This window comes from Bactrocera dorsalis, chromosome 2, assembly GCF_023373825.1.
Source record: "Bactrocera dorsalis isolate Fly_Bdor chromosome 2, ASM2337382v1, whole genome shotgun sequence".
Taxonomy (NCBI): Eukaryota; Metazoa; Arthropoda; class Insecta; order Diptera; family Tephritidae; genus Bactrocera; species Bactrocera dorsalis.
This window is the reverse complement of record NC_064304.1, coordinates 21,366,596-21,393,129: the sequence shown is the minus strand read 5'-3', so window position 1 is coordinate 21,393,129 and position 26,534 is coordinate 21,366,596. Positions and strand designations below refer to the sequence as shown.

The window sequence follows — 26,534 nt, the reverse complement described above, 5'->3', positions numbered from 1 at the left end:
CTTTGTTGCGCTTTAGATCACGGTCAAGGTTTTGCTACGCGCTCGCTCGCGACGCCTGCAATCCGAGCTCATCAATGAATTTGCTGTGTTTTTCAACCCACCCAGCGTTTGCGCTAACTGTTTCCACCTAAAGTTTGAGCTTACCAGCTGCTTGCTTTGGCTCTCAGTAGCGCTCTCTCGACTATCTTGCACCCTTCTGCTTACCGCAACCACACTCCGTTCGGGAAGCTCACATTTCTAAGCGTTGGCTTGCATCTCTTGCCGCGCGTCATCTTGCACTCGCATGCCGTGTAGTATTTCATTCTTCGGCGCGGTCATGAATGAGTTTCATTTGGCGCTTAATTTATGCTTTCTGCTTTGTTATATCGCTCTATTTTCGAGCTGCCGATGCGCATGATAATTATTTTTGCTTTCAGATCATCGCATTCGCTGCCAAAGCGTTTGTGGCTTTTTCCCTCTACACACACACATACACATACCCGCATATATATGCGCTTATTTGCTTACCGAGTGCGGCGTGCAGTTTGTGGCATGCGGCATGCGGCGTTCGCTCGCTGCGGCTGGCAATCGTGTGTGCTGTATCGTAACTGTCGTGACCATCGTCCAATACCCATTGAGTTTAGTCGTTCAAGAAAATGCAAAACTCTGCCGCATGTTGTTGTAATTTCCATTTGTTGTTGTTCTTGTTGTTGGCCTTTATTTAAATTTCTAGCAATTTAAGGTATTAGTGGGACACAGCAAATTAATCAAATTCTTCTTTTTTCGCTCATTCGTTCATTCGCCGGCTGCGGCCGCTAGGCGCGTCTCTTGCTTCGTTGCATTCTTTCCGTGGAAATTTGCAAATTTATTGAACTCATTTCGATTGCGTGCAATTATTGTGTTATTAAAAGTAGTCTTGTATATTAAGATATTTAAATATCTAATGATATTAGCGCGTGTTTATGAAAGCAAAATTATTTAGAAGTCTTGCTAATGTGCAGTCGTGATTAAAGTTAGCAGCAAATTTATTACCATTTATGGCAAAAATGCGTCCGCAGAACAAAGAACTTCAAGAACAAGCGCCCATTTATTAGTATTTATTTATTTTTGTTTCTCCTTTGTAAAAAATAAGAATTTAGTATGGCGATTAATGACATTTTTAAGAGAAGTTAGCTTTTAGTTTTCGTGGTAGAGTACAAAAAATATTATATTTTTAACATCTTAAGAGATGATTATTGACATTCAAATAAAAAGTACCCGGTAATTGTAATTAAATTGCAAAATTTATTATTATTTAATTATTCATCAATATAAATTTTTTTTTGTCTACACTTATGCCAAAGATTTTCGTAAGCACCTTTTGGGATATCCTTCAGCTCCTTCAGCGAATTTTGTTTTATCTCTTCGAACGACTGAAAACGGGTTCCACGGAGCGGCAATTTCAGTTTGGGCAACAAGAAAAAAACACACGGTGCCATATTTGGTGAATGCGAAGGTTGATCGATGGTATACATTGCGTTTTTGGGTTTTAATTCGGTCACAATCCTGGCTCGATGCGATGTTGCATTATTATCGAGTAAAAACCATGAACTGGCCATATTCGACGGATGCCCTTACACAAACTCCTCAACTCTTAAATGACCGTCTGTCTCTCCGGAACAAACTACGAATATCAAAAAGAACAATAAACATTACTTTGAATTTTGAGCGGCTTTGGCGCGTGTTATTTGATTTCGGTTCGTTTTTGTGTGTGTTTCATTCTGTTTGTTGTCATATTTTCATGTCAAACGCATAAACCCATGTTTCATTGACAGTTGTAATACTCTCTATGAATGTAGAATCGGAATACGTATGACCAATCATGTTCACAGCGAACTGTTTACGGTTCTCTTTGTGAAAAAAATTCAGCTTCTTCGGGATGAGTCGTGAAAGAACGCGTTTTATACCCAAAATATCCACCAAAATCATTCGACGGACTCGCAAGTGATGATCTCTACCCATCTCTGTAACGCTTGTTCGACAATTTTTATGCAGCATGTTTTTCACTTTTTTATTATTTTCATAAGTTGAAGAGGTCGAAGATCGCCCAGAACGAGGCATGTGTTCAACGATCTGTCGATCGTCTTCGAAGGCTTTGTACCATTTTCGCTTACGAAATTTGGTTAGAAATACAAAATTTGAGACAAGTTCTTTGTTCGATAAATTTATCCATTGTAAAAATCGCAACACCTTACTGTGATGTACGGACTTAAGCAGTTGCTGTAAACAAACTGGTTGACAAATCGCGCTCACATTTGGTAGATTAATTAAGAACAGGCCTAGGAACTTAGCAAATACATTTTTGTACCTTGAACAGGGTATATTAAGTTTGTCACGAAGTTTTTAACACCCAGAAGGAACCGTCAGGGACACTATAAAGTATATATATAAATGATCAGTATGTCGAGCTGAGTCGATTTAGCCATGTCCGTCTCTCTGTCCGTTTGTCCGTCTGTCTGTACATATATATACGAACTAGTCCTAGTAGTTTCGTAAGCGAAAGCGGTACAAAGCAGTTTTTAAGATATCGTTATGAAACTTTGCTAACATCATTCTCTCTTCAAGAAGCTGCTCATTTGTCGGACTTGCCGATATCGGGTCACTATAACATATAGCTGCCATACAAACTGAACGATCGGAATCAAGTTCTTGTATGGAAAACTTTCATATTTGACAAGATAAGAACAACAAGAAGATGTAATCTCCGAAGAAATTGTTCAGATCGGATTACTATAGCATATAACTTCCATACAAACTGAAGTAGAGAAAATCAATCGCTGTGACATATTCTTCAGTAATATCAACTCAATTTTATTAAGATGTTACTGAGTAATCGAATTTAGTGAAATGTACAGCCAAAAGGCATCCTAATAAGCGTAGATTTGCAATTTTATCCGTTTTAATTATGAAGAAGATTTTGGAATATATTCAACGAATTCTCTGTCTAATCTGTAATTCTCAATTATTTGGTATACTGAATAATATAAAGGGTGTACTGTCAATTTGAGGGAGTAAAATAATATTTTCAGAATGTAGTAGAGACATATCGCGAAGTTTTTCTCAAAAATTTTCTTGCTTGTTGATTTATATGTTACTAGAGCGGATAGGCATATCAGTGGTTGTTATTTCTAATTTCCCAAAGTGTTATGGGAAGGACAAACATTAAAAAGTATTGAAAGAGCTAAAGTAGTTTGTGCGTAATGAGATACCTTTTGCCCTTTATATATCCTGTTCGTCTAATTTTCCGTCAGTATAAGTATTATGCGATATTCACTGTGTAATATATTAAATAAGTTATTAGTATAACTAAAATTATATATTTTTATACTCTTGCAGCAAGTTGCTGCAGGGTTCGAGCACCTACGCAATGCCGTGACGAAGAACTAAATTGAAATATTAAACTGTAAATCAATGAATATCTTCCGATAAAACTTTGCTTGAATATTGTATTTCAATGTCATTTCAGCTCTAAAAATGGTCAGCATCGGACATACCGAATATGTGGACCACAGTGCGTATGGCTGACTTTTAACCAAAAATAACGAAATTCGGTAAAAATGTTTTGTTTTTGTTATTAATAGTAAAAAAGGTGTTGAATCAGATCAATACCTTCGGCCTACAAATACCTAATTAATAGGAAACTTTTCGAACTTTCGCCTGACTTTATAGCGAATATATCGACCAATTTGGGAGTTATTTTAATGAAATTGAGATTAGGTATTTTTCCAATAGTAACGCATCTTTATGCTTAAAATGGGGTAAATACTTGCAGAAGATCTCACATCACTAACATAATTTATGCACCTGATGCTATTTCACAGGCTTTGATCCTGGCGAGTTTCAAAAGTATGAAATGTGCCGACACATCCGAACTTAGCCCTACCTTACTTGTTTTATGAATGAAAAATAGATATTTTAAAGAACTTCCTGAAAAATAGAAGCTCTCTATCTAGATGTTGGCATGCAATTTAAACTAAAGCAAAAGTTTTATGTACTACTTAGGGCTTTTGAGGTAGAACAGAAAAAATTCGTAATAGAAATATTATCTAAATTCAGTATGGAGTCCGAAAAATTCTAAGTAAAATAAAAAAATTAGAAATTTTGAAAACAAATACGAAAAAAGCGGCATTTTAGCCTTTGGTTGCTATGAAAAAGTTTTTGTATACATAAACGTTACATATTTGTTGTTACAACTTCCACAGCCTCCAATTAAGTCTTAGAACTAAAAAAAGTCGCTGGTAAAAAAAATTTACATGCACAAAATATGATTTCCAACGAAATGAAAGAAATTAATTAAAACAAAAAAATTTTGCCACAGTTATGAATCCGCTACTTGCGCTGCTGATTTATATTTGCTATGCTGTTGTACTACCATTAAACAGCAACACACGCACTGGATGGCACAGCAGAGCAAAAGAATATCCGTTTAACCAAATGTCACAGCGCAGGTAAGTGGAAAATGATACTGAATTCTTTGAAAAAAACAACTTCTAGCGAAATGTTCTAAAAACTAGCACGCACGTGCAACAAAAAATCGCAAAGCAGTACGTAATAACGCACAATGCTCGCTAATACCAAATATTCGCTAAAGCAATTACGCGCTCGCCAAGCAACACAACCGCCACACTCCGACGGCAATGCCACAATGACAGCTGTTGCAGGTAAAGCGGGCCGGCAATGTGCGCGCTGTGCTTAGAGAAACAGCAAGAGAGCGCTACAAAAGCCATGAAAGCCGGCACAGCACCGCTATGAGAGCGACTGAGCGCAGAGATTGGTAAGCTGGCGCGCGGCTGACCATGGCCGTGGCCGTGGCGGCGCAAATAACCTTCAACAACTCTGTTGAGCGCAAGGCAGAGAGCGCGCTCTCTTACCAATGCAGACCAGGCGCTTGCGCTTGCTGCTTGCTGGCTGAGCATGGTTTTTCTTGGCGCGCGGCAGAAGAAATCAAGCGCAGCCGCCGCTAAAGCTTACAAACCGCGACCGAAAGAAAGAAAGCCACAAATGAGTGTAGGAAAATGAAGTGTTAGCCGGCTACCGAGCGCTGAAGAAGAGCGCGCCGCATTGTTGCCACAACTGAGCGGTGCTTTTTGTGCCGTTGCTGTTTGTTGCGACCGCCGTGCCGACTTTCTTGCTTATTTTCTTCGCTCGTCGCTTTTGTTAGCTTTTACCTTCGGAGTTTTCTTGCACACACACGCGCGCGCACGCATACATTGCTGCCTGCTCAGTGTTGCTGCTTGCGCGAGCGTTATGTTGCCGCTTTCATTCTATTGGCGCTATTGTGGGGCATTCATAAGCATTGCCATTGCCAAGGCGTTAGCACAGACAGCGCGGAACTCAACGTATTGCTGCAACAACAACAACAATAACACAAATAGTCGGTCGGAGCATCCGCAGCGGCCACTGTGGAACGGACAGACAGCACTCTCAAGCGCTTTTGGACTCGCATTTGCAGTCGCAGCGAACGCCGGCGCAGCCGCAACATCTTCTTCTTCGCGCAGCGCGCACTCAAAAAGAAAAGCCTTCGAACTTATATAACTACTTATTAGCGCGGCATATACTTTAGTTATTCAGTCACCTCTCTACGGTCAAGTTCGCTTTCCTCCTTTCCAAAAGCCAAAAAACCGAATCGGATATTTTTGCCTCAAATAAACCGAACCAACAACCGGACACAATTTGCTGCAACATATACATAGCTAAGTGCGTATGTGTGTGTACTTTTTTTCGATTCGAAGCAAAGTGTAACGAATAATTTTTTTTCGGAAAGTCAAACAACAAGTAGTGTGTGCTTGCGTGTGTGGATTACCGGGAAAGGAGCCGAATTATATAGTTTTGTCGAATTTTGGATATTGCGAACTGTAAAAGATTTCAACGAGTGAAATTTTTGCTCAAGAAATAAGCAAATTGAATTCAGCAAAAATTTTTAAAACTAAAATAAATTAAACAAAAAATAGAAAACTGTGCATCCTGCGTATGGAAAGCATACTACTGAGGCTTAAAGTGTTCAAGGATTAAATTCGAAAACAAAAGCAACTCTTTGCTGTTCTCAGCAGCAATAAAAAAACAAGTGCAATAGTGTTGAAGCTATAAAAACAGTATTACCAGCAAGCCAGGATAACGCTTTGTCGAGTTTCGAGTGCAGCAGCCGTGCAACGTACAAGAAGTGAGTGCTTGAGAATATTTTTAAATTTTTGTGAAAATAATTTTTAATGAAAACGGGAGTACTGCATGTGTATGAGTGTTTCATATACATATGTAAATAATACAAAAAGTTTAAATATTATAAAATAAATTTCGCCTATCAAAAGACTTAAGCAGCGAACTTCTGTAGCGAAACAGTGCTGAGGACAATTATTTTACGACGATTGCCTATGGTGTTGTGCCATTTTTAAATTACATAAAATAATATGCTTATGACTAATTAAATGTTAAAAGCACAAAACTGCGTATTATAAATATTAAAAAAAATGTTTGTTCGCAAAACTTGCTTAAAAATGTTAATGAGAAATTAGCATACATTTAAAAGGCACAGGAGCATTATTTTGGAATTTTAAATAGTACAAAAACTCAATATAGCAATAGCTATAATTTGCATAAATATTTAAGATAAAAATATATATATAAAAGATAACAAAATATATATTAAATAGAAGTTTCCGTTTGCTTCTCATATGAAAGGATATGTAGTATATATGAAATATGGTCCATGAAAGAAAAATATCAATCTGCTTGCTTCAGAGATTCTGCTTGTATTGATCACAATTTCCCATTTGAAGTTCAAAAGTATTTCATTAAGCATATTGGCCATAGGCTGAAGAAAAATGCTATCATTGATGAGACCACTTAAAAGACTTAAGAAACGAACTTGGCGCAGAAATTTAACAAATACTAGTTGTGTATAGATTTTCAAGCATTTTTAGCAAATTCGATCATTTTATTGAACACGTTTTTACTCTTTTTTCAATACCTATATATTCAGATTCCAATGTTAGAGAGAGGACCTCTCACACCAGAATCTACATATATAATGGCCAGCTATAATAATATGCATTTGAAATCAAAGTGTTCTAGGGAACGTATAGCAATATTTTTCTAACAGCTAGTCTTTTCATTGAGTATATGTACATTTTTTAGCATTCAAATTCGCTATTACTAGCATTTATAAGCAATTTTTGCTGTTTATATATAATATTTCCATTTTACTTGAAGTAATGGTATATTGGTAATAAGACTTAGCTGAATACCTAACTCGCTTTTGTGGTTGGTACTATGAACTCATGGTGCATTATTTTTATTTATAAAATTGTTTTCAAAAATATATTATTTTTTGATTTCACTTTTTTAAGCAGTGCCTCTAAAATCTGTGACTGCATTAAAGCTCATTTATTAACTATGCTAAAATTTTTTAAAATGTTGAATAATTATGAAAACTATTGAGCTAAGGAAACAAATTTAGCCTAACACACAACATTACCCTACTAATTGTTTGGTTGATTAAAATTTTCAAACAATGCAGAACAAATAATATGGAGCTCAGAATTGGTATGATATTATGGCAGCGTCTAACTCTCAACAAATGGTACTGAGATTCTCCGAGCTATAAATTAATTTATTACTGACATCCTAACTTCAACCGTACATTTGGAAAGTATTTGAAACTTGAAATAGTTCTAAGTTTCAATTATTTTCAACTAGAGAAATCCGTAAAAAAAATTGCTTTTGATATAGTTGTACAAAGAACCAAGTCTTTTGGTATAAATCCAGCCAAAGCATTAACTAAAATTTGTTCAGTCGACACATAAGCTGTGTTGAGATCCTTTACAATCTTTCTGATGTCAACACCACGATTGTTAAGCACTCTCCCTTTAACGTTTTCGATATTGTCACAATTAACAGAGATCATCCAAGCGCATGAAAAAAGTTTTCGATGATTTCACGAGCCTCACTGATAGTTTTGTGCCACACAATTGTTTGTGTTTACGTTAAAGTACTTTTTTCAAAACACTTTTCCGATTTGTAAAGCTTGCAACTAAAAAAATATTTAAAACAAGTTATATTTTAACTCAAATCAGCGGTAATTTAGCCAAATTCATAATTCGAAAGAATATTATAGTATTACACAAATCTGAAGATATGCCGCAAATACCCATTGTTTCTAGAAAATCTGATTTTTATGAGTTGCTTGCAGCTACTTAACGCCAAATTCCAGTTTCTCCAAACAACTTACTTGTGTAGCACAGTTACAGATATGTTATATTTACATACATATTTACATACACAAACATTTTAGTTGCGTTTTCAATTGTTGCTTTAGTTTGTCTCGGAAGAAAGCCTCTTCAGCTTTTGAAAGTTTATAGGCATTCCTAACTGTAACAACAATCTCATGTTGCATCAAAAGACGCACTTATAACGGTTTGTTGTGATAAGCAACAATTGTTGGTATTTTAATTCGATTGCATTGGCTGCTAATTTGAATTTGAATGGAAACATATTCAGAGCGCTTTTTTTTTCAGTGGAGAAAAGAAAACCAAGTCGTTCGATTTTGGTTTTTGTGTTTACATCTGCATATTGTGAAGTATTGTTTAGGCTTATTTTTATACGTAGAAAATTTTGGTTTCGAAAGTGAACTGAAGAACAGTTTCAGATTTTCGAATTTTCGAACTAAACTTCAGATGTACTTATATATTCATTTGAATATATAATATATGTTTGTATATAATATAAGTACATAAGCATTGCCATTTTACTTGAAGTTGACATTTCTTATGAGTTTTAAATATATTTGGTTTTTAGTAAAGTTAAATTATATAAAACTTTATATTTTTTTTATACACTCAAATATTTTTTTTTGTTTTATTTTAATAAATGATTTTTTTCTTTTTTTTGGGGGGAAATATTTCAAATTCTTTCTATTTAAACCAGCCTTAAAGACATTTGAACTGTCTTCTACGAAAAGAAAATAAATATTGTTCGAGAAAACAAGTTTTCGAAGCATTTTTTATTTTGAAATATTAACTAATTTCATCGATTCTCGCTAATTTTTTTTAAATAATATAAGTTGGAGTATAGAAAAACTGCTCTTTTACATATTTACGTTTGAAAATCTTATGTTCGAAAATTTCCAAAATTTACTAAATGTACTTTCAGGTTTTCGAGATTTGTATTTTTTTATTTGTGTTAAATTTGAGAATAGGAACCTAGGAACTACGGGAAAATATATATATATACATATATATAAATTTGAGAATATGTAGCTCGAAATTTTTACATGAGTTTTTACAATTGAATACTTTAGATCTGTATTTTTTTAAATTTTCCTTTATTTAATTTTTTCCAATTTCGAAATTTTTTTCAAATCTTTTTAAATTTTTCCAGCTTTGAAGATATTTATTTTCAAAATATTTTTTAGTTTCGAAAATGTTTTTCAAACTTTTTTCAAATTTCGTTACATAAGTTCTTCGGCTTTGAAACTATTTCATTTCGAAATAATTGTTAATTTCGAAAATGGTTTGCATAACTATTTTCAATTTTCGAATAAAAATTTTTTCAACTTTGAAAATAAAAAATTTTTTATTGTCGAAACATTTTTTAATTTCGAAAAATTTTCAAAACTTTTTTCAAATTTCGAATTTTTCTCAAAACTTTTATCTAAAATTTTCATTTTTTTCAAAACTTATTTAATTTGTAAAATCAAAATATTATTTCCCTCAAGAAAATTCCCTCTCTTCTGCCTGTAGCCATAAAGAAGCTGTTTGACAATTCAAGCGCTATACAAAAAAGTTAAAGCCATAATCTCATGTGCTCGTATTAATTTCAAATTTACCTACTCCGGTTGCAGTGAAATTGCTCTGGTGGCAATCATATCAGCAAATAACCACCGCTTTAGAGCCTACGTATTTACCAACAGCAGACGCTGAATTAATTATTTAATGGCACTAATTTGTATGAGCACAACCAGTTAACCACACAGCTATAAACAATAACAAAACCAACAAGTAGTTATAAAAATATAAATACTTTATCAGTTTGTAAAAGCGTTAGCGGCTAACTTTAGCTCGGCGCTGCGCCTCGAGAGGCACCTGTTGCGCCTGCAATTATTGCCTTCACAATGCCACTGTTGCTAGCTGACACATGGGCGCTGTTCTGCTGTACCATACACACACATACATACGCATGTAAAAAAGTGATTGCACTCTGTGTCATATGTGTCTGGCATTTATGTAATATGGTGTACAACAACATGGCAATTACACATGCAGCCGCAGCAGGAAGATCACAGTCAGCCAAAACAGCAACAACAACAGCAACAAGCGTATGTGTTTCAGCCGGGCGCTTGGCATCTGGGCAGCTGTCAGCAACATTTTCTGCTTGTTACAATTGTTGCGCACATTTTGCTTGCATTTTTTTTTGCTGTATTGCGCTTGTCCGTGCAGCATTTGTTGCAACGTAACTTGTCAATCAATTTAGCGCGCTCGTTGCCCAGCTCACATCACATCTGGGTGCGTGTCTGTGTGTAGGTTGCGCCTTGTGCACCTTCTCATAACTGTGATTGCAAGGATGGCAGCGGTCGCTAGCACTGCCGCTTGCCACATTACTTCCTGGCACACACACACACACACACTCACTCACTCACTTGGATGTGTACAGATCTCGTAGGAATTTTAATTTGCTATAATTTCTTTAGCGTTTGTCTTGGCAACACCGGTTGTCTGTGCTTTGACATTTGTGGCAATGTGGCTGAGAAGGAGACAGACTGTCTTGCCGGCCTTGTGACTGGCAGTGGTGGCTCAGTTTTTGCTTGAAAAATTGCAAACTCATTTGAATGACAACACACAACTCAGCAGCATAATTTATTGGAAATTAAGTTTCTTTGTGCCAATGGATATGTGTGTGTGTGGTTGTTGTTTTTGGAAAATAAGGAGTTTTTTCAAAATGTTTTGTTTCAAAATATCACATATTGTTTTAGTACATTTATTTATTTTTATTAATAAATTTTAAGATTTGTGCTTGCGCTGATGAAATAAGCTGAGTAGTGAACTCTTCAAAAATTTTTCCTATATGGTACCTTTCAGTATTTCTTCAAAGAAGATATCTACTGCTAAGTAATGAACTTGCCTTGAAACCTTATTTCCTTGAAGATTTAGGAAACAAACTGAAGCATTTTCTGTAGGAATAAGATGCAATTTATAATACAATATGAAGAGTAAAGACTTAAGAAACGAACTTGCTTCAAATGTACAAAGACTTATATCGGTATTCTGCTTGAGACGATTGTCTCATGTCTCTAATTGTCATAATCTTCATTTAGTGACTCTGTTAGCCAGGAGTCTCATTTTGGTATTCTGGCAGACACAGTATATTACTATACAGTATACTACTTTACTGTGTCTGCCAAAATACCAAAATGAGACTCCTGACTAACAGGATCACTAAATTACTATTGTGACAATTAGAGACATGAGACAATCGTCTCACGCAGAATACCGATATTAAGCACTCAAATAAAATAATATATTCTCTAATATCCAGAAGACTTAAGAAACGAACTTCAGTGAAAATTAGAGAAACTTTGATTATATCAACTCCAAAGATTTAGGCAACGAACTTCCTTCAATATTTGAAAGACTTAAGAAACGAACTTGAATGAAACTGCAGATGACTTAAGAAGCGAACTCAAATAAAATAATATTTTCTCTAATAATCAGAAGACTTAAGGATCGAAATTTCATAGAAGAAAGAAAAATACGAAAATACTTTTTCGACTACCCAATATTTTCCGTTTTGTAAAGAATTTCAAATAATACATTTTTTTTTACTTTTTTGAGCACAAATGTAATGTATTTTTTTATATTCTTTGAATGTTGCAAATGTTGCGGTAATTCCATTCATGCCTACATACCGCCTTAGCTTCAGCTCTTCTTTGCAAATAACAAAAAAGAACGATAATAAATCATAAAAATTAAGAAATTACCGTTGATTATGGGAAAGTTACGGTAGTACTTGTTCTCTTTTTGTTTTTCTTTTATATAAAACGTTAACTATACTCCTCATGCCCACCAACCCCTTAAATGCTTCAACTACTTCAACACGGTGGCAATTCCAACGGATTATTCTAATTGAGATGCTCGCCCAAAAGTAAGAAACTAACAGCATTTGCTGTTCAAGCAGCAACAACAACAAAAGCAGCAAGCATGAGAACAAGAACCGTAGAAACAGCAAGAAAGGTCAAACTGAAATTAACAGTAAAAAGCGAAATGGAAGGTGGACAAGGCGTACAGCCATGGAGTTGAGTTGAAAGTGTAACCGCTAATTATGAGCCCGAGAGGAAAGAAGTAAACGCAAAAGAAGTAGTATGAAAATAAAATTATTATAAATTTGAAAAATAAGAATGAAAATATAATAATTGCGCGCTGAGAAATTTCCAAAACTACAGACAGCCAAGCTGAGCTCACAGTTTGAAAAATCCTCACGTATGTATCTATGCATGTATGTATGTGTGTGCGCGCTAAAAAGCAACTGACGAACAAAATTCTTGGCTAGAAATGCTGTGCATAAATTTGCAGCGCACAAGATCTTGTGGCTGACAACAACAACAGCAACACCGAGAACACATTAGACGAGCCGAGATTAAACACTAAATAAATATGTATGTACAAGCATATTTAAATGACAGCTATCGCAACAACAGCAACAATAACAGCGGTGACAGCAGCGCAGCAGTGGCAGCCAAAGCGGGACCATGTAACAGTTTTTACTGTGCTTCGTCTTTGTTGTTGTATGCGCTTTTGTTTACTCGCTGTTACAGCGCGGCGGCATGGCTTGGCTATTTTTATGTGCTGTTGTCATTTGTGCGGGACCGCAGCGGCCAGCAGTTCGCTTATTTGGGTCACTTGGATGCCAAGCTGGACGGCTGATCGGTCGTTCGGTCGATTGGTCGGTCGGTCGGTCGGTTGGTGGCTGGAGCGCTAGGTCGCTCGTTTACTTGGCCAAACAACGGATGCAAAACAATTAAGATTATTTAGATAAGTTTATGCGAGTATTTAGCGGAGACACTGCACAGCCACACACACACTTGAGAGTAGAATCACATACATATGTTTGTGATTGTGGTTGTAAAGCGACCAATATTTAACGTTGGAGTTATGCGCTGACGCTTGTATTAAACTGTTAGTTGCTCGCTCTGTTCAATTGCTGCTTGCGGTAGGAGGGAGGGGTAAGCGATGGTTTTAAAGGGAGCTAGATTTGTTCTTTTCAGCCATTGTTGCTGTTGCACTGTTCTTCTTTGTTATTCTTGCATAGTTCTATTTGTTTTCTTTTTTCTTACTTGCGATGTGGCGATTTGGTTCGGCTCGTCTTTGCTCTGATTTAAATTGTTATTCTTCTTCAGCTTACCGAATGGTGCGCAATATCATTGTGCGCGATATGTAAATAGCGGTTAAACGTGCAAGAGATTGAGCAATGGCTTTATTTAGATAATTAAGTTGGAGGCAACAATAAGTGGCACAGGTAGATGGCTGCAAAGATAAATTGTGTATTTATTGGAATAAATGTCAAGGCTTGTGTTGCAATAAAATTGCGAGACGATGTTTTGTGGTATTTAAGAAAAAATTTAAATTAGAATTAAAGAGAAAAATTAAGAAAAAAATTAATATTAAAGAAAAAATTAATAAAAAAAATTAAAATTAAAAAATTTAAATAATAATTCAAAAAAAAAATTGATTTCAATTTTTAGCAAAAAGTAGTTAAAATAAAAAAAATATATATTTTCTATTTACAAAATCTTTTTTTGAAAAAAGAACCAAAATTATTATATAAAAAAATATATATAAAAAAAATAAAATAATAAGGAATAAAAATAAACTAATAAAACAAAAAAAATTAATTAGAATAAAGCATAATTACGTTAAAATATATATTTCATTTAAAAAATAATTAAAAAACGTTTCACTATATTTATTGTTAATTTTTTTTAATAAAGCCATTATTTAATAAATAACACCGGTTGGCACAATTTTTGTTTCTGACTTCCGCATATTAAATTTCAGTTTCTGCTACTCAAAAACAACTGAAAACATTTTTTTTAAATTTTATTTTTTCTTATTTTTTTCATGTTTAATATGAGCTAACCAAGCCCATTTGCTTCAAGCAAAAATATACTTTATAAGCTAAAAATAAAAATTCCTTTGCTTTACACAGTTTATAAGCAGAATTGAGCATAAAATCAGAAATTTAAAAAAAATTTGTTGACCGATGTAAAAATCTAACTTGCTTTTCACTGTTTGTAAACAGATTTTTGCATGAAAGCAGAAATTAAAACAAAATTTTTTTTGTAGCCCAGTGTAACAATCCAAAGTTGCTTTCTAATATCGACATTATTTTCTTTGTTGAAAATTTTTTCCAACAGTAGTAATATTACTTTAATGAAAAAATATATATTCTTAAATGATGAGTGATTTTTGTTTCAAAATTGGAACACAAAATATTAAAAATATCAAATAATTATAATATATATCACTTATGCTGCCTTAAATCGGCTGTTTGCCAATATCAATGTCTTTCCAGTGCCTTATAATTAAAACTTAGCCAAAAAAAATTTCGAATTTTAATTTTGTTTCTCAAATTATTTTTTTAAAACTAGCTAAGACTATTCTAAGTGATTTTTCACTTAAAGCCATTAATTTTTTTCAAGTACTTAATCTATAAAAATAACGATATTTCTTATTTTGTGATGCATTAACCCAATACTCTTCACCAATAGAGCCCATAATGACCATCCAAGCATGAATTAATTCAACATGTAAAACACAAGCAGTTTGTGGCAAAAAGAAAAAATAAAACAAAACCAGGCAAACACTAAATTAATAACAAAAATAAAATAAAAATTACAAATTTAGAGGCGAAAAAATAACTTAATATGAAAATGAGGCAGCGCCAGGCCGCCCACATTTGCCACCACCACCAGACAACAGCCGCTGCTGTCAAGTCATGGCTTGCTGAACGCGCCACACATAAAGGCAGTGAGACGTAAATCTATGCCCGCTTGTGCTTTACAGCTGGAAATCGCGCTTGTAGCACAGCACAGCTGACTAATTAAGAAAGGAACGTTGTTAAATTTGTGCAAGACGTTTGCTTGCTGGCCATCAGTCAACGGCACAACACAACTGACAGCTGGCTAAGAACCAAACGTATGCGGGGTAGGCGGAATTAGAGATTGCAGCTTAGCTTTGAATTACGGCTGTTCATTAGTCAGCGCTGGCTGGCGCTCACCGATATAGCACCGAAGAGTGCCAAGCTTCATATGAACCGATTTGTAGTGCATATGCATGTATGTGTGTATGAGCGTATTTATATTTGCATTCGTAGCTATGTAAGTTGCGTGTGAAATGCACACAAAATTAAAAGAATTTCGATTTTTACGGTGTTTCAGCCTTTTGTGCTGCCATGTCATGCTACGGCTGGTGTTGAATTTACCACTTCAACACCCAGTTGACTTCGAAAGCCTGCAAGCGTTTACTCCTCTTTCACCTTTCCACACAACCTTTCTGCTTGGCAAACGATCTTCTCGTCATGGTTAAGCTTTTGTGTGTATTCATTTGGCAGCAGTTAACTGTTAAATGACATGTGTATGTATACATGTATATATGTACATATGTACTTACAGTTAAGTATTTGTGTGGCAGCACTCATACAATTAGACAAATTTGCCTAGCACGCCTACAGAAAAAGAAGCAGAAACCGTAGAAAACTTCATACAAGCAGACATAATAATAAGCGCGCTGATAAATAGACAGCAAAAGTAAAAAGTGAACATGAAAAATCTACAGTCATACATAGTCACACACAGTCACACATGTATGCTCTGCGTGCTGGCAGCGAACAATCAACAAAAATCTGTATCGCATGGGAAATAGTTTGAAGGCAACAAATAACAAATGAGGAGGGTTGGCGTGCGAACGCCTCAATAAACAGGCGCACACATACTCAAACATGGACATATATTCTCATAAGAGTGCACTCATATACATATGTGTATAAGTATATACATAATTCAGCATCCCAGCCATACAACAGCTTGTTAGCGGCAACTTATTATTGACTCAACGCTGATTAGCGTCACTGATAGCCCGTCTTCGCGTCAGCGCTTGATATATTTGAGACATTTAGCGCTGTACGTTATTACCATTAAATGCCGGCGTTAAAGGGTAAACTGCAACGCGCTGTCCAAATAGCTGGCGGTGTCAAAAAGGCGTTGCAGTTGAATGAATTTTTCTTCGCTGTGTGTGAAAGTTTTTTTTTTAGCTATTTATTGTTGTTGTTCAATACTTCATGTACCATTTTTCCATGCATTCGACCGCATGGTCAGTAAAGCACCAACAATTATTGCCGGTAGCCAAATTGATATTGTTCATATTTATTTTCGTAAATTACACAAAAGACTTAAGCAACAAACTCGTTGGTGGTCAATGCTGGGAGTTTTTATGGATGTTATGTGAAATGCAGTTATTAAGTGCGCTTGGGGCGGCAAATTAAAAATAATGTTATGTAACAGAAAAAAATTTAAAAATAAATAATTATATATTTAAAAAATTAAAGATAGAAAATTTTTAAATATTTAATTAAAGCAAATTCAATAAACTGAATTAAGATAAAAAGAAAAATTAAATTAAATTAAATGAAAGAAAATTAAATTAAATTAAAGAAAATAAAACCAAATTAAATTTAAAAAATAAACCAAATTAAATGAGTTTAATTTTATTTAATTTTCCGTATTTTATTAATATTCCAGGCTTTCAAAGGCCTTTATAAAAAAAATTTAAAACAAATTCAAATTAAATTAAAATAAAATTAATTTTAATTAATTTACACTAAAATAAATCAAATTAAATTATTTTAAATAAAATTAAACAAAATTAATTAAATACATTTTTAATTAAAATAAATTAAATTAAGAGTAAGATAAAATAAATAATTTGAACACTTGATTACTAAACAAATGATAACTATACATTTTAATGAAAATTAAAAATTAGTTAAATATTCAAGTAACAATATCAAAAAGCAGAAAATTAGAAAAATTAAATTAGATTAAAATAAATAATTTTCACGCTAGCTTTTAAAACGAAATACAAATTAATGAAAATTAAAAATTAAAAAAAGAATTAAAAAAAATTAACAATAATAATGATTGATAAAAAAAATAAAAAACAATTGAAATTTAATTAAAATTAAAACAAAAGTGTACTATAATTAAAATCAAAATTAAATGTAAACCAAAAACTGCATTTTAATTAAATTCAAGTTTAAAATATAATTTGAAACTAAAATTCAAATTAAAATTAAAGTTAAATTATAAATAAAAATTTATACAAAAATTAAAATTATAATTAAAATTAATATAGAATTATTATCGCACTTAAAACTTATATTAAAAATTAAAATCAAAATTATAATTAAAATCAAAATTAAAATTAAAATTATAATTAAAATTAAAATACAATCAAAAAAAATAAAATTAAAATTATAATTAAAATTAAAATTAAAATCAAAATTATAATTAAAATCAAAATTAAAATTTAAATTTAAATTAAAATTAAAATCAAAATTATAATTAAAATTAAAATCAAAATCAAAATTATAAGTAAAATTAAAATCAAAATTATAATTAAAATCAAAATTAAAATTATAACTAAATATAAAATTAAAATTTAAATAAAATTACCAATTAAAATAGGAATTAAAATTAAAATTAAAATGAAAACTTAAGTGAAGTGAAACGAAATAATTGAATTGATTACAAAGACTTCTGAAAAGTGCTGTTACAGTAGATATTTCCTAAACTGATTGCTGCAGATAGATTTTGCTTTTTTATGAAAATGTTTAAAGAAACTTATAGTTAAATATTATATTTTAATGCTTGATTTTAAAAATGAAGATTATAATTTTATACATATTGCCTACGCCTTTAAGATGGTCTCCCAGACGGAAAGCAGTCATACATAAATGTATTTTCTTTTATATCACATTAATTTCTAGCAAATCAAAAAATATATATGGAAAATATTAAATATATGCTATTAAAAAGATTGTCAACGCGATTGTTGTGGGTGTGTTGAAAAGAAAAAGTATAACTAATAAGCAACACACATCATCAGCACATAATTAGCATTTAGCGTGGAAGATTTCTAATTAAAAGCAAATAATATTTTATTAAATGTCACTTCATTAACTCACCGCTCACTCACTGCTACAACACACAAGTCAACACACACAATTAAGCAATAAAGCGAAGCATCGTTTTATGCACACTTTCTTTGTGCAGTAAAAAGCAAAAGTATTTTCCGAATTAACGCATATGCATATATGTATGTATGTAGATACATAAACACTACATTATATGTAATGAAACTGCATTGAGCGCTATTTAAGAGTCCACATGCCGACATATATAGTTTCTTTATTAATTTCCATATTTCACTCTCTACATAACAATTTGACATTCACTGTAGTTTACCCTGCTTTTTACGAGCGCACGCTGTGTGACGTTTTCAACACAAACACACACACATACATACATGCAAGCAAACAGCTGCGATGACATACGCGAATGCATAAGCTAATTGGCGTGTAATGTCAGTGAAAACGTGTATTACTTGCCATTTTTCTCAATTATGATACTTTTTAGCTAAGCTCATGCACACTCACACGCACACATAAGCATGCTAAATGCTCATGTGCAGCTACTTTAATTCAATTATGCACTTTTATGTGTATGTGTGTGTACATGCAAGCGCCGAGGAAATTATGAAACACTTTCGCGTAATTGTTTGAAGAAAGTGATTTTTGGCCTTTGACAGCCGTTTGACGTGACCGATTGTGCAATGTTTTACTGATATATAATATGTTTATGTAGACATTTGCACTTATTTTTGTTTAAATTATATAAGATATGCTTGATTTTAATTTTTTTTGTTATTTTTTAATTACTTGCTGAGACTTTATTATTGCTTATATGATTGAGGGGTAGGGTCATAAACTCTGTAATTTACTTTATGTGAGTTTATTACGAAATCCTCATATGTTAGATACATATATAAAGTGGTCTTTAAAAATATACAAATATATAGACTTGAACCAAAGTTTCACTTGATAGGTGTATATGTCTACATACATATGATAACAAAGAAATAAATTCATAGTAAAAACGCTCCGACTCATCTTTGAAAAAATATTAACAGTGAAATTACAATACTTCGCTGTGGATTTTGACGCTTTGACGCAGCCACCATATTCAGGACAATGCCAGTTGCTACACATTTAATACTATGTACACACGAAAACTACTAGTGACCTTGGAACTATTGAAGGTGATCTCTTAAGATCAAAAAATTTTATCTGAAACTAAATTACATTTTTTTAATTTTTTATAGAATTAAAATATGTGGCAACACTGCTCAAAAATATTTACACCAGAAATCTTTCCTAAAACTGTTGACGTTGTTCCCCTTAATGTTTTATTTATTTCTTCTATTATTTAGACAGAAGTTTTTAACAGATGGCAACACCTTCAAAAAATTCTTACTTCTCTAAGCCGAATTACAAGTTTTATATATAATAACTAAATGGCAACAAATTATTTCTTCTGAAGGAAAAAAAAATTGAAACGGCTGGCAACGTTAAAAATATTGAACTTAGAACTACTAGAGTATTGTCTAGAGAGTACAGAAAAAATTAGCATTTAATTTTTGTAGCATTGCATTACATTTTTCTTTATCATTGTTTTCATAAATATTTAATTTTTTGTTTCAATTAATTAGATAGAAAATTTCAACAGCAGGCAGCACTCTCAAAACTACTTACTTCTCGAAATCTAAAGTTTTAAATCTGATCCAGCAAACTGTTTGACCATTGTTATAAAAATTAAATTTCAAACGGCTGGCAACTCTACTAAATTTGCCCTTAGAACTAAGGAATAGAGTCTAAAAAAAATTAATATTACTTTGTACTACATTTTGTTTATAACTTTTTAATTTTAATTTAAAATAGGTGGCAACTCTGCTTTAGAAAATTTTCCAAATAGCTTTCCTAAAAATATTTAGTTTGGTTTCTTTAAATTAATTTTTTTAATTAAAAATTTAAGTAAGTGAAATTCTACTTTAAGCTCTCAAACCTTTTCAAAAAGTTGGCAACTCTTAACTTTTTAAGTTTTCTAAAGACACCAATTTGAACCAGTTATATGAGAATTTGTAAAATTGAAAATAAATTTTGGCAGTTTCCCAACCGTTTTATAATCCTTACGAAAAAACTCATTTCATGCTCGAGTTAAATTACTATTTAGTTAATTTATTTAATTACTTGATTTATTGATTAAGTAGTAAGAATGCCATACTATAAAATTATAAGTCCCCTCAGCAAAGAATTAAATTACTTTTTAATTTAATTATTTTTTAATTAATTTAATTACGTAATTACTTAATTTTAATTATTATTTAATTAATTAAATTAATTACTTAATTTTTTAATTAATTTATTAATTAAATACTGAGTATGTCATCCTAGAAAATTACGAACTTAAATATGCTAAATACTTTCTCATACAAATTTTTCACAATTCTAATATTTTTCATAAAAATATTATATATTATTTTTTTATATGTTTTTGTTTTATTTATTAATCTTTTCTTATAACATTTTTAACCTTAGTTTTTTGGGTTTTTTTATCAAAAGCAAGCACTTTCGGTTCGCCACCCAAGCGATCGAAAACATTTTCTCTCCAACTTCTAAAGCAAACCAGTTCTCAGTGCAACAACCACGCCACGCGCAGCCATACCATAAATCACCGTTATTTGGCTATTTATAAAAAACACAAAATGCCTGAATGCCAATTGCCATTTGGCAATTTTTCAAACTGACAATTTGACAATGAAAAGAAAATGTCGCGCGCACAAAGGCGCACTGCAGCTGAGCGCATAAAGTGGGCAACATAAAAACAACAACAACAAACACAAATAAAACACGCAAAAAAAGTACAAAAATAATTCGAAAAAAGTTCTACCATTAAGGCAGGCAGCAAAACGCGGCGCAACAGCAAAATAAATAAGCAGCAAACAACCAGCGCACACACACACACATTCGCGGTGGCACAAACAACATGCTCGTAACTTTTTTCCCATCATTTATGGGTCACTACGAATGTGTGTGAGTGTGTTTTCGTGTTTTTGTACATGAAGTTGTTGTTGTTGTTGCATGTACATAAATGCTTATCTGCTCGTTGATGCGCGCGCATTGACGGTCAACATATTTTATACACAACAACGGCAGTGAACAATGATGACAACAGCAACAGCAACAACAACAAAATAATATAATAATAATATATGTGGCATAAACAGTTTTTACTTTTTATTTGTTTTTGTTTTTTTTTTGTACTTTTGTTGTGTTTCTGCTGTCAGGCATACTTTATTCATATGTATGTGAGCGCCTGGGTGTGCGTGTGTGTGTCGGAAAAAGTTCACTCAGCGCTTGTACAGCGCATTTTCCATTTCCGCGCCATGCGCATCTGCAACATGCTGTATAGCACCGCCAGTGACACAGGGAAAAGTTGTTGCACGCCGCCTTCGGGTATGTGTGTCAGTGTGTGTACTTATGAGTGCATATGCGTGTGTGTTGTTTGTTTCGCTTTCATTTGACCGCATTGACCACATGTGGTGCAGTGGCAGCTGAAACAGTTATGGATCATACAGTTGGCCAGCGGCTAGGGAGTTGGGCGGAGAAAACGCAGCTGAGCGAAGGGGCACACAAATGATAGTGGCAGTGGAATTTCGAAATGATTTTCGTTCATTTATAACTTTTTTATATTTGGAGTATGGTGAGATAGAGAAAATCGGAAAATTTTAGAAATAAAAACTTGCGAAAAATTATTCAAAAAAAAAGTAAAAAAAATTGGAAAAAAACATAAATTTTTTTAATAAATTCTAAGACCTCCTTTTAGTTTGGAAAAGTGCATAAATTAAATTGCGCGCTTTTCATTTCCCTCTCACACATATTTACATACAAACGCTATATACAGTACTATAAGTAAAGCACTGAAACGCCTCTCAAACTTTGTTCGGCTTAGAGTTTAACACCCTTGCCAGCTGTCGCTCATAACAAAATCCAATTAATCACAGCTCATCGAGTATTGTCTTGCATGTTGCAAATTGCATATTGCAAATTGTTTCATGCAACAATGCTGCCTTGTGGTTATGTGTTGCTTTGTGGCACGGCATGGCGTGCGCTTACTGTCACTTCCGATGTGGATGCAACGAAGTGAGAAATTAAAATAAATTAAACCACGCGCCGCAACGGGAAATATCCGTCAACCGGAATGATGAATTTTGCGAGCTAAAGAAGTTGACGTTGTCGATCACTGTTGAGTGTTTAAAATTAGAATTTGCTGGGCATTAGGTGTACTTTTTTTTATAATATGGAGAGAAAGGTTGAGGCTGGAAGTTGACATTTTAAAATGGATTTTTGTCTAAAATGCAAAATATTTGTTCAGGAATTGATTAAATATTAATCATTTAATATTTTTTATTAACTTACTACTTCTAATTAAAAGGTGATTTTTTAAGAGCTTGATAACTTTTTTTAAAAAAAAAAACGCATAAAATTTGCAAAATCTCATCGGTTCTTTATTTGAAACGTTAGATTGGTTCATGACATTTACTTTTTGAAGATAATTTCATTTAAATGTTGACCGCGGCTGCGTCTTAGGTGGTCCATTCGGAAAGTCCAATTTTGGGCAACTTTTTCGAGCATTTCGGCCGGAATAGCCCGAATTTCTTCGGAAATGTTGTCTTCCAAAGCTGGAATAGTTGCTGGCTTATTTCTGTAGACTTTAGACTTGACGTAGCCCCACAAAAAATAGTCTAAAGGCGTTAAATCGCATGATCTTGGTGGCCAACTTACGGGTCCATTTCTTGAGATGAATTGTTGTCCGAAGTTTTCCCTCAAAATGGCCATAGAATCGCGAGCTGTGTGGCATGTAGCGCCATCTTGTTGAAACCACATGTCAACCAAGTTCAGTTCTTCCATTTTTGGCAACAAAAAGTTTGTTAGCATCGAACGATAGCGATCGCCATTCACCGTAACGTTGCGTCCAACAGCATCTTTGAAAAAATACGGTCCAATGATTCCACCAGCGTACAAACCACACCAAACAGTGCATTTTTCGGGATGCATGGGCAGTTCTTGAACGGCTTCTGGTTGCTCTTCACCCCAAATGCGGCAATTTTGCTTATTTACGTAGCCATTCAACCAGAAATGAGCCTCATCGCTGAACAAAACACGCGCGCGAAACACATTTCGAACCGAACACTGATTTTGGTAATAAAATTCAATGATTTGCAAGCGTTGCTCGTTAGTAAGTCTATTCATGATGAAATGTCAAAGCATACTGAGCATCTTTCTCTTTGACACCATGTCTGAAATCCCACGTGATCTGTCAAATACTAATGCATGAAAATCCTAACCTCAAAAAAATCGCCCGTTATTATCAGAACTGTTTCAAATTACCAAAAAAAAAAATTATTGAAATATTATCGAATTTATTATAAAATTTTTTTGAAGTAAAAATAAAATTAATACATTAAAAAAATATAGGAACAATTTTCAAAATATTATAAAATACATTTAAAAATAATAAAAAAATTTAATTTATGTTTTTATTTTTAAAAACCTTTTTAAATTTATTAATTTTCTATCATTCCATACTTAATTTTTTTACTTTTCTTTATACTTTCAGATTTACATGACTTTAGAGCATTTGAATATGTAAGTACAATTTTTTTTTTTAATATTTTTCAATACTATAATAAGAGAAAAAAAATTTTGGGATATCAGAATGAGCTCATATTTATATGGAGTGTACAAAATGATCTATTGACATTTATCTCGAAATTATTAAATTTTTTTTGAGCCCGCGCCAAAATGTAGGCAACATTTTTCAACATTTTTACAAGTGCTTTGCCTTTCTGAAATAGAAAATTAGTTTCGTAGAATAAATATGTTCATGTGGACTTCTTTTATTGGAGCTTTTAATTTGTTTTTTTTTAATAAATAATTAAAATTAATAAAATATTATTTTTTAACCAGCGCCAAAATGTAGGCAGCAATCTTCAACATTTTTACTTACCTTTTCGAAATAGAAAATCTATTTCGGAGGAAATATGTATTATAATTGATCTTATTTCATTGTCGCTATTCTCGAAAAAATTTGTAATTTTTTTGAGGCAGCGCAAAAATGTAGGCAACATATTATATTTTGAACTTTTTCACATATTTCGAACTTTTCTACAAGTATGTATCTTCGCTAAAATGAAATTTTTTATTAATTATAAAACATTTGATTAAAATTTTAAACGAATGTACCCTATTTTTTCTTACATTAGTGGCGATTTTCTTGAAAAAAAAGAATGAATAAAACGCTATATTAAAACCAACACCAAAATGTAGGCAACATTTTCCTCTTTAATTAAAAATATCTCGGTTTTTTCAAAATATAAACATTACTCGAAACAACGAATGTACCACATTTTTCCTTACATTAGTGACGCTTTTCTCGAAATAAATAAATAAGACACTATATACCAGTCAGCGCCAAAAGGTAGGCAACATTTTAAGGAAAGTGTACAAGTTACTTTCGTTTGAAAAAAAAAATAAAATTTTTTTATTAAATGATTGTAAGTTATATAAATAAAATATACAAGAAATACTGTCAACATTTTAAGTTTGTATTTGCTACTCTTAGTTTGCTCAATTTAGTCACACTTATAACACGCACGCGCTAATATGTAGGCAACAATCCAAGAACCAAAAACGTTATGGACTTTTATTCTAAAATTTAGTTAAAAAACTGTTAACTCTAGTATAAATCTCCACATTACTTACTCCTTTATCACTTTATAGTCATACTCTATCTAATCTTTTTGCTTATATATCTTTTCACGCCGAAAAGTATGCCACTATTATAAAGCACACACTTCTGGCTAAGAATAATAGAAGAATGATGATATGCTATTTCGACTTTGAATATTAAAATCGTTAAAAGACATTCAGATATAATTAGCAAAAGGAACTTTTGGAAATATCGAATTTTGATATTATATTCAAGACCTAACCATACTAGTATATCTGTGGCTGAGCTGTTAAGCTTGTATGTCTAGCATTTCGCTAGTTCATTTCACTTTTCCACAAACTCATGGCAGCTGTCGATCTCGAATTCCTGCAATTAAATCAGTTCAGTATGCAAAAATAAGTGCAAAATATGTGCAACAGTGGAGACCTTGTATGTGGCATGCAACTTTTACCACGACTCGTGTTGTTCACTCAAATTTTAACAACTTCAAACAGCAAATATTTGCACAGACTGCTGTCAAGTTGGCAAGTACTCACCAAACAAACAGCAGATAAGCTAACAGCAACAACAATAACAACGTAGTGCCATGTGGTAAGCAACCATGGGCAATATGGTGCAAATAGAGCATTGCAACACTTGACGCGACAGTTCAGACAAACAGACTAATGTTGGCTACGAATTGTAAACAAATACATACATATGTGAGTGTGTGTGTGTTGGGCAAAGAAATTCGGAAATGTTGTTAAAGCATTCCAGCAGCAGTTGTTTGAGATCTGCATTCATTAAGGTGGCAGGAGAAATGAACAGTTGGAAATTGTAAGCATACTTACACATACGAGCATATGTAGGCATGGTTGTGTGTGTGCATATGCAAAGCATAAGTTCACGGGCATGCAACAGCGTTGGTGTGGGGGCGTCTGTTGCATGGTCAGTTGTTGCCACGCCAATCAAAGCAGCAAGTGCAAGTAACTAGTGCAGGCAGTAAATGCCACAACAACAACAGCTACTAAAGCAACGTCTATAAAAACAAGAACAACTATAATAACAACAACAATATAACCAAACACGAATACAACAACAGACAAGAATAGCCAAAAGCCTTCAATGACTTCTTGCACCGCTTACGGTGTACTAAAACCAACCAAATCAGCAAAGTGGCAGTACAGCACAACAACAAAACCAACAACACGGGTAATTGCCTGAAAAGCCATTAAATATTGCTTTTAAACTGGCACATTAGTATTGCGCTTGGCGATAAACACCAGCACAACAACTTTTAACTAGCAAACTGACAACAACAATAAGAGCAACAAAAAGAAAACAACGATTCGTGCAACATGTGGGCAAATCAAATATGTGCTTGGCGAGTGATTTTTCGCTCGTTTCATTCGATCGATTAGAGAGCCGCGCCGCGTTGTTGTGCACTCTGGTGGCAACAACACGTTGCGCTGCCTGCCATTGAGGTCAGCCGAGTTCGTGGCAATAATTTTAAACTTTATTGCAACACCAGCGCTAGCCAGCCGACACGGCGGCACTGAAGCTTATAAAGTCAAATAAAAGTTGTGGATATAAACACCAGCAGTTGCCACTTATTTACTTTAGCTTGACGAAAGAAAATAATTGA

General features: G+C 33.2%; 1 protein-coding gene across 1 annotated transcript in view; it reads left to right on the top strand.

Annotated features, from left to right (window-relative positions):
* The first annotated feature begins 5,359 nt into the window (after nt 1-5,359).
* Nucleotides 5,360-26,534, top strand: part of LOC105229832 (uncharacterized) — a 92,475-nt gene continuing 71,300 nt past the window's right edge. The window contains exons 1-2 of the mRNA XM_011210298.3: nt 5,360-6,178; nt 23,798-23,826. The gene's annotated coding sequence lies outside the window, so the exon portion shown is untranslated. The remainder of the gene's footprint in view (nt 6,179-23,797; nt 23,827-26,534) is intronic.